Below are 11,682 nucleotides of genomic sequence, written 5' to 3'. Positions count from 1 at the left end.
ACCAAGCTCATGGAGCTTGTTTAAGGCCATAAAGTGCACGTCGAAGGTGACAAATCTTGTTTGAGTTAACAGAGAGACCAAGAGGAGGTTGCATATACACTTCTTCACTTAAATCCCCATTAAGGAATGCATTTTTGACATCCATCTGAAAAAGGTTCTATTTACTAGCAGCAGCAACAGCTAAGAGAGCACGAACAGATGAAATACGAGCAACCAGAGCAAAGATCTCTTCATAATCAATCCTATACTCTTGTGTAAAACTTTTTGCAACAAGACAAGCTTTGTAGCACTCAATGGACCCATCAAAGCGAGTCTTAATCTTATAGATCCACTTACAACCAACCACAGATTTCCCAAGAGGAAGTGTCTCCAAATCCCAAGTATGGTTTTTAGATAATGCATCAAGTTCTTCTTTCATTGCAATTTGCCATAAAGGGTCAGTGAAAGCCTCACCATAGGTGTGAGGCTTGTGTAGTGTAGCAAGGGCAATGTAACATGATAGTCAAGTAAATGTGTAGGAATAAATCTTACCCGAGTTGAGTGACGAGGTGGAATGTCTTGTGCAATATTTTCAGGCGGAGCAGGAGCAGGAGACCCAAGCTCAGAATTGGGGTTGGGTAGCTCGTTTTCAACCTGTTCATCTTCCACCTGTTCATTAAATGGTGAACTAGGAATGGGATCAGTGATATTTGGTAGTTGAACAAAGAAGTCTACAGCAACAGAATCAGAAGCAACTACAGGAGGATCAGGAGCAGCTACAGAAGGAATATGTACATCATCTGGAAAAATATTTAAGACAGAGAAGGAAGACAGGGAAGCATTAAAATGAGAAAGCTCGACAAAAAGGCGATGTTCCCAAAAGACAACATTGCGAGAGATACGAAGACAATTAGAGATAGGATCATAACACCTATACTCCTTTGAGTTTCGCCATAGCCAAGAAAACAGCAAAGCCTTGACCGAGGCTCAAGTTTGTTATGTTCATGTGGTTAAAGAAGAATGAAACAAGTAGAATCGAAGGAGCGAAGGTGGTGATAATCTGGAGGTGACCCAAAAAGGTGCTCATATGGAGTTTGATTTTGGATAACAGGACTCGGAATGCAATTAATAGTATGAACAACATGAAGAGCAGTTTCACCCCAAAAAGGAGCAGGAACTTTGGCAGAAAGGAAGACAGCATGAACAGTGTCAAAAATATGACGAAGTTTTTGTTCGGTTCTATTATTTTGCTGAGAGGTACCTGGACAAGTTAGTTGATGAACAGTGCCATAGGAATGCAAAATAGCTTGGAAAGCATATTGAGTATATTCAAGAGCATTATCAGATCGAAAAATTTTGATGCGTCTGAAAAACTGAGTTTCAACCATTTTTGCAAAATTAGAATATACTTCCAATAATTCAGAACGATATTTCATATTAAAAATCCAGCTATAGGGAGAGTAATTATCAACAAAGATAACAAAATATCTAGACCCACCAATACTAGAGACAGAGGACGGCCCCCAAACATCAGAATGAATAAGGTCAAAAATACCAGTGGATATTTATTCACTAGTATTGAAAGGCAAAGCTGGTTGTTTTCCTAACTGACATGAAACACAATCAAAATTTTCTGTAGACACTGAACCTAACAAATCTCTAGAAGCCAATTGTTGTACCCGAGAGGAAGATGCATGACCAAGTTAAGCATGCCAAAGTGCAAGGGAAGGAGTGGAAGAAACTGCAGCAGCTATAGCAATGGAAACAGGAGCAACAAGTGAAAGACGAAGGTTGTCCACGGGAAACATACGCCTAACCCTGGGACCGGTCCCAAGCTCCTGTCCAGTCCTAGGATCCTGCACAATGCACCTAGAATAATCAAAGGTAATGCAATAACCCAACTTAGCTAATTGTCCCACAGAAAATAAATTATAAGAAAGGTTAGGAACATTAAAGACCCCAGGAACCGAGAGGTTGGAGGTTGAAACTGAACCTATATTATGACTAGACATTGTGGAACCATTTGCTGTGTGAATATTAAGAGGGTGCAGTGCAGGTTTAAGTTCAGAAAATAAGGACGAGTGAGATGTCATGTGATTGCAACAAGCAGAATCCATAAGCCAAGAGGTAGGAGATATACCAGATAATATTAAGAGAGAAGAGGAATAAAATGCATTACCAACCATACGAATGACATTGGCGATGATATTTATAAGGTCATCTCTGAAAATGGAGAAAGTGAATCCAAAAGACTTAGACTGTGCAGAGACAGGAGCCATTGGTTGGACACTATTAGTGTTAGCAACAGTAGTAACAAAAATTGAAACAGCTGATTTGTTGCGATGATAGCAAGTCTCAATATTGTGGCCAAAACGTTTACAAAATTTGAAAAAACATTTGATGGATTGGCAGCAACGATTGTTGCAATAAGAAAAAGACCTGCCCTTATTCTTCATTTAAAAGCAAAATATGCAAAAATGGACTGCAAAAATGAAATCTACATGGAAAACTAGGTAATGAGAACCTGGACTGCAAAAAGTCAACTCTGGCCCAAAGTCAATGGTTAAACCTGATCAAAGTCAACCATTAACAGCAACGGTCAACGGACGACGTCAGCAGGCTTACTGGTGATGACGTCAGCAAATGATGTGTTGCTGAAGTAAGCAGGTGATGTCAACTAGGGCTGACGTGGCAGTGATGACGTCAGCAAGTGTCCTAGTGGCACGTGTAACACGTAAGGCGCGTGGGTCAGCTTCGCCGAAGTTTTTGGCAACGCGTGGGCCAGCCGATAAAGGTGATTCTTTGCCGAAGATGCAGATCGAGGAAGGAAGATTCTGATGGTGTCGATGGAAACAAGATTGGAGCAACCCTCGTGGCGAGTGGAGCATGTGGATGTATTGGCCAAAACGTTGACCGGTGCGTGGCGGTGCGTGGATGGTCAGATGTGGATTTTTCTAGCGGCGATGTGTAGATCAAGTGAATAGCTACACGGTGATATGTCTTATGTCCTAATCGGAGGTCAGAGGTGACAGATCCGATGATGGCAGTGGTTTTGGCGGTGGAGGAGTAGCTTTTGGTGGTGGAGATTAAACCATGAGGACCTCTGACGGCAGGGAGCAGTCAGGAGAGGGCACTGAAAGGGTTTATTGACCACAGAAGTTGAGGCAGCAGAAAATACCGACAAAACAAGACTGCAAGACACAAAAAATTAGAGCAGTGGCTCTGATACCTTATTAGAAATACTGAATGTAATTATATTGTATTTCATGATGAAAGAATGTACATAGGTGCTTTTATATAGGAGGTATATGTGTGTAGTACAAGTAAATATATATGCTATACAAGTAACCTAACTGAGTCTAAAGCTCACAATATATTATACATGTTAACATCATTTGCGCATTTTGAATTTGTTCTCTAGAAAATTTAATCAACACTTTTTTTATTAGGGAAAAGTACATTTAAAGGGTAATTTTCCTGCGTTGGATTGAGACCTTGAAAATGAAGTACATAATATTTTTAGTTATTTCGCTTGCATGAAATTAAGAATTATTCAGCTGTTATGCTTAATATATATCAGGAGCAAATTAATGAGCAGTGATGCAGTAAGAGTGGGTGTAAAAAAAACAAACAAACAAACAATAAAAATTAAGGTCCGGGATCCTTGTGTAATACTATACTAACAAACTAGGTTGGCCTTGTATCACGATCCCACGGGAGATTTCTTGCATCCTTACATTTACGTTGTTCGCCCTTCCCACTCCCATTTTAACATTTAACAGATGGACATTCAGCATTGCATGCTCCTTATTGTACATCATTTGCGCATTTTGAATTTGTTCTCTAGAAAATTTAATCAACACTTTTTTTTATTGGGGAAAAGTACATTTAAAGGGTAATTTTCCTGCGTTGGATTGTGGCCTCGAAAATGAAGTACATAATATTTTTAGTTATTTCGCTTGCATGAAATTAAGAATTATTCTTGTAATTACAAATAATAATATAAAAAAATTATTCACAAAAACATTTCCTAATCAAGAGCCTTAAACTGGAAAATATATCCCAAATTCAGAATCCAAGTGAAAAAAATTTTAAAAAAAAAATAAAAGGAAGAAGATGGGAAACGACCGATCTGAACAAGAAATGTCATTATGGAAAAATTTGATCATTGGTCAATATCTGATCAATGATCAATATGTGGAGAGGCGGAGAATGCTAGAGCTACAAATTATTTTACAATTTTTTTTTCAAACTGTTGATGTGATAAGTGGTTATTGATATATAAAAAAGTGATATTAGTGGTAGGCTTATATCAGAATCAATAAGAATTGCCTACATCAATAGTTTGTAAAAATATTATAAAATGTATTTGTTGTGGTGGTTTATTTGGTATGTAATTTAAAAAAAAAATAATAATTTTCCCATTGTACGATTTTTCCCCCCTATTGACAACAAATAAAAGTGTTTTTGTTTAAGTGTATTTTTCAGCATACCAAAAAACATTAGAAAATGAAAGGGAAAAAAAAAAGTTTCGGTCAAGCAAATGGATTCTAAATAGAAGGAGAATTTAACCAATAAAGAAATGATTGTCAATGCAATAACAACCGAAATTGAACAGTATGGAATGATATTTTAAAAGAATTGATTATGCAATCTAAATCTAAATCTAAATCTCTCTTGAAAAGTGCAGCTGAGTTTGGTGACTGACTAGCATACAAAAAATCATTAGATATTTTTAGAGTATCATGATGTGGTAGTCCATCTTATCATATAAATAGTAAACCACTATGAATTTAATTAATGAAACTTGCTATTGTGTGAGATGAATAAGTATCATGTTACTACACTCTCAAAGTACTAAATAATTACTTCAAACTAACATTAGATTTTTTTTTTTTTTTTAAGGGAATAGCTAGGCATTATTTATACTAGAAGGTCTAGAGCAAACAAAATTGGACTCAAGCTAAAAGGAAAAATATGAATATGATAGGTATTTTTTAGATCTGCTAAAAAATGAGTTAAGGCGTTGAAATGTCAAGTCGAGTCGTGTTGGGTCGGGTTAACTTCCTAGTCACACAAGTTTATCCTTTTTCTTTCTAAGTACATCCCCCCCCCCCCCNCCCCCCCCCCCCTTCTTCACCCACCTTTTTGGCCTTTTAACTCTATATAAACATGTTTCTTAGTTTTACTTCTTACTATTTTTTTCTTTTTCTTATTTAGAAAATATTTCAATTTATGGCATCTGCTTCTAACAATAGTTTTTTATCATCAGATTAAAATACTAATTAGTTTTTGGTGTAAACGAAGAATGAACTCAGATTTCTTATTCAACTATTAGAGACTTTTTCAAGCACTCATAGTTTATTTCTTCATTTAATGAAGTCAAGGCATGAAGGCTTTAGTTTAATAAATTGGACTATCTAAACTTTATAATTTATGTATTATTTTTACTTTTATTTATTTATTTCTTTTTTCTTTTTCTTTTTTTGTATTGAAAGAGAGCAAAGGCAATATTAGCAAGTTTCGTTTATATTTTTATATCATTTTTTGCATGTAAAAAAAAAAAAAAAAAGTATGGGGCATATCAAATTTTGACAAGACCCTACAATGACCAGTTAAGATTCATAGGTTTTGCAACCTATTTAGGACCATTATTTTCTCACTAAAGCCCAAGGTCGGTGAACCTGAAATCTATTGGCCCGAAGCATTTGCCAAGTCTAGGTTAATTTACTCCCAAGCGCAAAACAATTTCCAAATTATATTAAGATAAAAATTGTTACAAATATTGTTTGAACTGAAATTGTGAATTAAAAACATGATTTTAGCATTGAAATCGTGTCTCCAACTCATGATACAGTTCAAAAAATGGGTCTGTAACAATGTGTGTAGCAAACACTCACTACAAGAAAATTGATTTGTTTCGACCAACATTTTTCAAGGGTTCACAAAACACCGTGGAAATAAATGCTAATTAATGTGCCAGGCCTAATTTAAAGCAACCTTATTTGGTGGGTCACAAAGATTTAGAAGAATCCTTGAAATAAACTACTCCATACAACTGATATTTTAAAGAAAAGCCGGCAGTTTTTGATCTCCTGCGTGAGCTGGCTTCAAATATCTACCCATTTTCAACGCAACCCTAACCCAACCCTTAAAATAGATATCTAAAATATTTTCATCCCTTGAGATAGACAGAGAGGTATAAACACACATTTCGTTCTCTCTCTCACACTGTAGTCATTTTCCATTTTCGTTCAGAAAACTCTCCCAGAAACTCAAATATCGGAAAATTCACTCTCTCACGAACTTCCATTGCTTTTGTACTTTGAATATCGGAATCTGAATCAGCTTCCACAACAAGCTTTTCTCTCTCAATCACTCAGAGACTTATATCCGATTCTGCTAGGTACGATCTTCTACGGCTTTTCATTTCACTGCATTTCTATAGATTTACTCGGAGAAATTGTTTGCAATGAATAGGCTTTGTTTGAGTTTTTATTTATTTTAAAAGTTATATTTATTTCAATTGCTTTGAAATTCTAGCTCAAGTCGTTGGCTTTGTGGTGGAATTTAAGCTCGATTAAATTTCTTTGGACTTGTTTAGAATCTGTTTGGTTGTTGAGAAATCGTAGGAAAATAAATGAGTTCATATTGTATCAGTTTTGTTGAGATTTTTTTGTTGAAATTTTTTTTTTTTAGTTTTTTTTTTGTCATTTTTATAAGTTTATTGTTAGTGTTTTCAATTGGTAAATTTTCTAGCTCGAATCCCTAACCATTAACTTGTGCTGAAATTTGAGTTCTTTTTAATTTCTTTGATTCATTCGAGAATCTGTTTGGTTGTCTAGAAATTGTAGGAAAAGAATGATGTATTGGAGAGGATTTTGGGATTGAATTGCCTTTGTGAGTGTGTGTGTGTGTGTGTGTGTGTGTGTGTGTATTCAATTGCTTAAATTTCTAGCTTAAATTGTTAATTTGTGCAGGATTTTAAACTCGGTTGTCTTGTACATTCTGGTTTGATTTGAGCTTAAACTATTGGTTGATTTTGCTATTTGGATTTTGGATGAAAAATAGTAAGTAAAGCTTGAATTTTTAGGTTCTATGTGGAAAGATTAAGTCCTGGAATTTGATCTTGATCTTGAATTTCTATAGCTAAGGATTTATTGCATTATTCTGATCTACTCGCTTGATGATGATTTTGGGTTTTAATGATAGTTCAGAATGGAAGTATTCAGGGCTTTAGATTGTTAATTTTGAATCTTTTAAGGATGACAAAAAGATCTAGCGGTACTGTTCTTTATAGCCAAATTCTTCAGATTAGATTGATGTTATTTATACATCAGTGACTTGATGTGAGAATTCGTGTGCTTTGTATTGCCAATAGTAATGTCTTTGATTGTGTTTGCAATGCCTTTTTCATGTGGAGGTTCAAACCATTTATACAAAAAGAACCTGCGGGGCTTGAAGGCCATTCGCTTGATTGATCATAAAGGACTAAAGAGGCATTGGGAGAGGAGCAATAACTTACTGCTTGTGTTATAGTAGTAAGAATTCATATTGCACTAGGAATTTAAAAAATACAATATCTATCATGTCTATTGTAATATATAATGTGCAACTCAGGTTTTTCACTCTACCATATTGCACTGGTGATTTGCGCTGAATGAAGTCCTGTTTAATTCATTTGAGTCAATCCATTGGTTTCCAGACGGGAGCATCCAAGCTTGTACAAACCCTCTTGCCTCAAGCACATGGAGGAGTTACTACTTAGTTGGAACCGAATCTATTTCTCATTAAGGATCAGCTGTAATATAGGTTTCCCCAATGGATACATTGATTTCTCATTAAGGACTGTAATATAGGTTTCCCCAATGGATACATTGATTTCTCATTAAGGAGACAATTCAAATTGGATAATACAGTTACGTAAGCTATTTCAGTGCAAGTAGATTTATATGCATTCTGTTTCTCTTTATAAGTTATTGTGCATGTTTTCTTAAGTTATTTGATTGTACTTATGATATTAAATTATAATTTTGCAATAGAAATGAATAAGCTTTTTCATTAATCTGGGAAGTTCCTTTATCTATCATTTATTGTTAATTTTTCTAGGGAGAGTTTGAAGCTCATTCATCATCAGAAATTCTCTTTCACAAAAATATGGCTTTTCGCTACTCAATTTGAGATCCGGTAGTTGAATCTCAAGGCTGCACTACAGATCCTACGCAATGCAATTGGAAAAACTCCTAGAGATAAGGTAATTTACTGGTTGAGTTTAAGTATGTACTATATCATATTTTTCTGGAATGGAAGATTGCACAACCAAAATCAGTTTTGAGGGAGTTCTAGAGTGTCTAGATTAGATTATGAGAATGTATTATCATAGTGATGAAATAACAATTCCTTCAAACCTTTGGGGCACAAGCAACAAAAACTATTGGAGGCATGCCGTGTCATAAATTTTGGAAAATTGTCCTTTTCCCTTTTTATCAATGTAAATCTAAAATTTACTCTGTATGGGTTGTCAATTATGATCTGCATCATGGTTGTTGTTGTTTACTCTGTATGGGTGTATTAATCTAGTTAGCATGTATACTTTGCGTTTTATGGCCAGCCAAAGGTTATTCCATCTACAAAAAAGACCCCCCTTTGAATGTCACACCTTCCCTACTAGAGAATGAGTTAAAGAAGTTTAATACAATGTTTGAATTTTCTGCCTCTTGATGTCAATTTTATTACGAATCATGCTTCAGAATTTTCTGCGTCTTGGTTCAAGCTTGCCAAATAGTGTAAGATAAGTTTTGGTGGTATTCCACTTGAATGGAACACATAATAGTCCTAATATCACTTATGTTTTCTGTTGTAGTATTAGGCAAGATAGTGGTGTCCTTGGCCATTACCGAGGCAGCTTATACGCCCATGTTGCACTCTTGCATTTTTACCGAGACTGAAAAGTACCGTGACCAGGAATTTACCACTTGCAAGGTATTTAAAACTGATATTTTATCCATTTACCTCTGTAAATTTATACTTCTCTTTTTTTCTTTTTTTTTTTTTTCTTTTTTTTATAATTTTAACTTTGCTATTAATTGCAGGAGGATCGGCCATTGTTTGTCCAATTTTGTGCAAATGATCCAGACATTTTGTTAGAGGCTGCAAAGAGAGTGGAACCTTTTTGTGACTATGTTGACATCAATTTGGGGTGATAATTTCCTTTTTGTCTTTTCACTATTAGTGCTGTTATCTATATATTGTCCTTTTTCAAAGGAGTTTGCTGTCTTTCATTTAGCTTATGCTTATCTTTTACTATTGATTTTTAAGGTTGCTTATAGTTAGTTTATGTCAAAAATTCACTTTCTTTCTTTGAATGAATAAACCTGAAGTGGGTGAGTTTTGAACAAGAAAATTTTGTACATTGAAATATTTGCTAAGGCCGAAACTTTATGGGTATAACTATTAAGGCAAGGGAAAATGATTATTTTTCTCTTTGTACTAGGGATGACATTGATGGGTCTAAATAAACTTTAAATAACTGAATAGGGAATGGGAGGAGGAATTTCCCAATGTGAAATTAGTAGTTCTAATGGGTTAGGAAATCTGAAACTTTTTTGAGTTATCTACACTTTCCCAGACATTTACTTGTTAATTGTATTTGGGTAATATTGGTTTGGAATTATGTAAGGTGAAAATTGAAGGTTATGGTTGTGGTGAGAAGTGGGTGGGTGATCTTTCAGTGACTTGGTGCTTGACTTTGGAGTTTGGACGCCATGGCAATGGGGAAGGAATGATATTTTAGATTGGTTTTAATTTTGAGGATATTGGGAGTGGGTGCAAGGAATTTAAGGGCTGTCTAAGAGCTTGGATGAGGGGACACGTTGACCTTATATATTTAATTATCCAATAATTTTATCTTTATTGCTCATCTTTGTTTAATCTCACAATAGTTTCAGATTTTGATTCCCATATTGTGGTCAAATATAATTCTGCTAACTTTAGGTCCCTTCTTTTGCAACATACCAGCGGAATGGTTTTGAAAGAATTTTGTATTCATAAAAAATTTTGCATTTAGTCTACCTTCATTGGTCATTTGGATTGGATCAATGTTTAATTAACTATACTGTTCTTCTTCTCATTTTTTTTTTTTAAATTTTTTCCTTAGAATTTTTTATTATCAATTTATCACTAGAGAGTAGAGAGCTTGAGTTGTGTCAGTTTCAACTTTCAAGTATACCCTTTTGTCTATTCTCTTTCTTTAACCCCCACACACTAACTCTCTTTCTCTCTCTGTCTCTCTCAGCAGGTATTGGTTGAGGGCAAAGCTTGGTCTAGAACAGCAATTCTGAACAGGCATTTGGTTCTCAATTGTCTTAGTACTGCAATGGTGTGTCTTTTACTAGATACTCTCTGTTACCCTGTGTGCGTGTTTGTGTTTTTGGCTATTGGGTTGGCACCCAATATGTAAAGATTGGCTCAGTTGAAAGATTTGTTTTTTGGGTCTTTGTTTTTAATTTTTTATGAGGCTTGGTTGAGAATCAAGCCTCATAACATGATGAATAGTACCATTCATATTATATGGCCCAATAGTTCATCCAGTGTACTTCTCTCAAGTCTCAATTCAAAATTTTTGTAGAGTGAGCATCAGACCATCTGCCCAAATTGCAAATGTCTGCTGGACCTGGAGAGAGGGTTTGTTAGGAAACCTAGGAGAAAATTAAAGCCGAGCGATATCATTAGATTAATTAACATCTCTACTAGACAATTCTTTTGATCATTTCCTCTCAATCTCAATTAGAAGAAGCCCTCAAACCCTGACCTCTCCTTCCAGGGACTTGGGTTAAGGTAATAGAAATGGTGCTTTTTTTTGTTAACATTAGAGTGGGAGTCATGAGAATCATAGTTACAATTAACCACTATGGGAAAACTCATCTCAGGATCAGCCTTCATTAAAAAGACTCTTTAATAAGTTCAACATTAAAGCTTAAAAAAGTCACGGCTCTGAATTTATTTCTTATTTCTAACAATGTCATTTAAAATCTAAAATTACGTTATCAATTTATAGTTATTCAATATATGAACAACAAAAATGTTTTACTGTTGAAATCATCTGCAGAACTCTCATAAGCATTTCCCGCCGCCTCGGGTTCAATGTTCAAAGTCCAAACCGTGCACAGAGAGTCATGTCGAAATCAGACAAATTAGTATAGCATAACTTACAGGTCGCATATGGGGTTGTCTTCAATTTCCCTATTAAAAATCTATGCACGTAACCTTAAGTCATGGGAGAACTAGACTACCACTACTTCGCCTCAACCTCACACGTTGTTATATAAATTGAATACAAAACAAAAGTCTATTGAACATAACAATATTAATTAGTCATTCTAGACAACCCGATGTTGTAAAATATACGATGAAGTTCCTCAGCTGCATGCTTCTCCTACTTAACAAATAATGACACAGTCGCAGTAATGGCGACCTGACTTCGTATGAAAGACTTTACTACCACCGGTAGGCCAATAAGAATTCCCAATGAAAAGTCCGAGCTTTCTCTCAACAAAAAAACAAATAATAGTAATAATAAAAAAGGTTGTTAAGTTCTAAGACTTTACAAACTAAATGTATTAGAACTTTAATTTATATTGTGTTAGCAAACTATGATCAAAACTTAAGAGTCTAAATTTAGGTTGCTTAGAGTGTGTTTATGTG

At 35.0% G+C, this 11,682-nt stretch overlaps 1 long non-coding RNA gene across 7 annotated transcripts; it reads left to right on the top strand.

The window, feature by feature from the left end:
- Window positions 1-6,039: 6,039 nt before the first annotated feature.
- On the top strand, window positions 6,040-10,568 carry LOC112015488 (uncharacterized). 7 transcript variants are annotated; one of them, XR_010625662.1, is made up of 8 exons: window positions 6,041-6,385; window positions 7,403-7,520; window positions 7,600-7,791; window positions 7,839-7,897; window positions 8,089-8,233; window positions 8,843-8,961; window positions 9,072-9,178; window positions 10,274-10,568. It is a non-coding gene; the product is annotated as an uncharacterized LOC112015488 (long non-coding RNA). The 7 variants fall into 7 exon arrangements; XR_010625661.1 differs by having other exon boundaries at window positions 6,040-6,385; window positions 7,600-7,897; window positions 10,277-10,568; XR_002883222.2 differs by having other exon boundaries at window positions 6,040-6,385; window positions 7,600-7,897.
- Window positions 10,569-11,682: the final 1,114 nt, after the last annotated feature.

Source organism: Quercus suber, unplaced genomic scaffold (assembly GCF_002906115.3).
Source record: "Quercus suber isolate HL8 unplaced genomic scaffold, Cork oak 2.0 scaffold_23, whole genome shotgun sequence".
Lineage (NCBI taxonomy): Eukaryota > Viridiplantae > Streptophyta > Magnoliopsida > Fagales > Fagaceae > Quercus > Quercus suber.
Note: the sequence above shows the minus strand (reverse complement) of the source record. Positions and strands in the feature narration are given on the sequence as shown.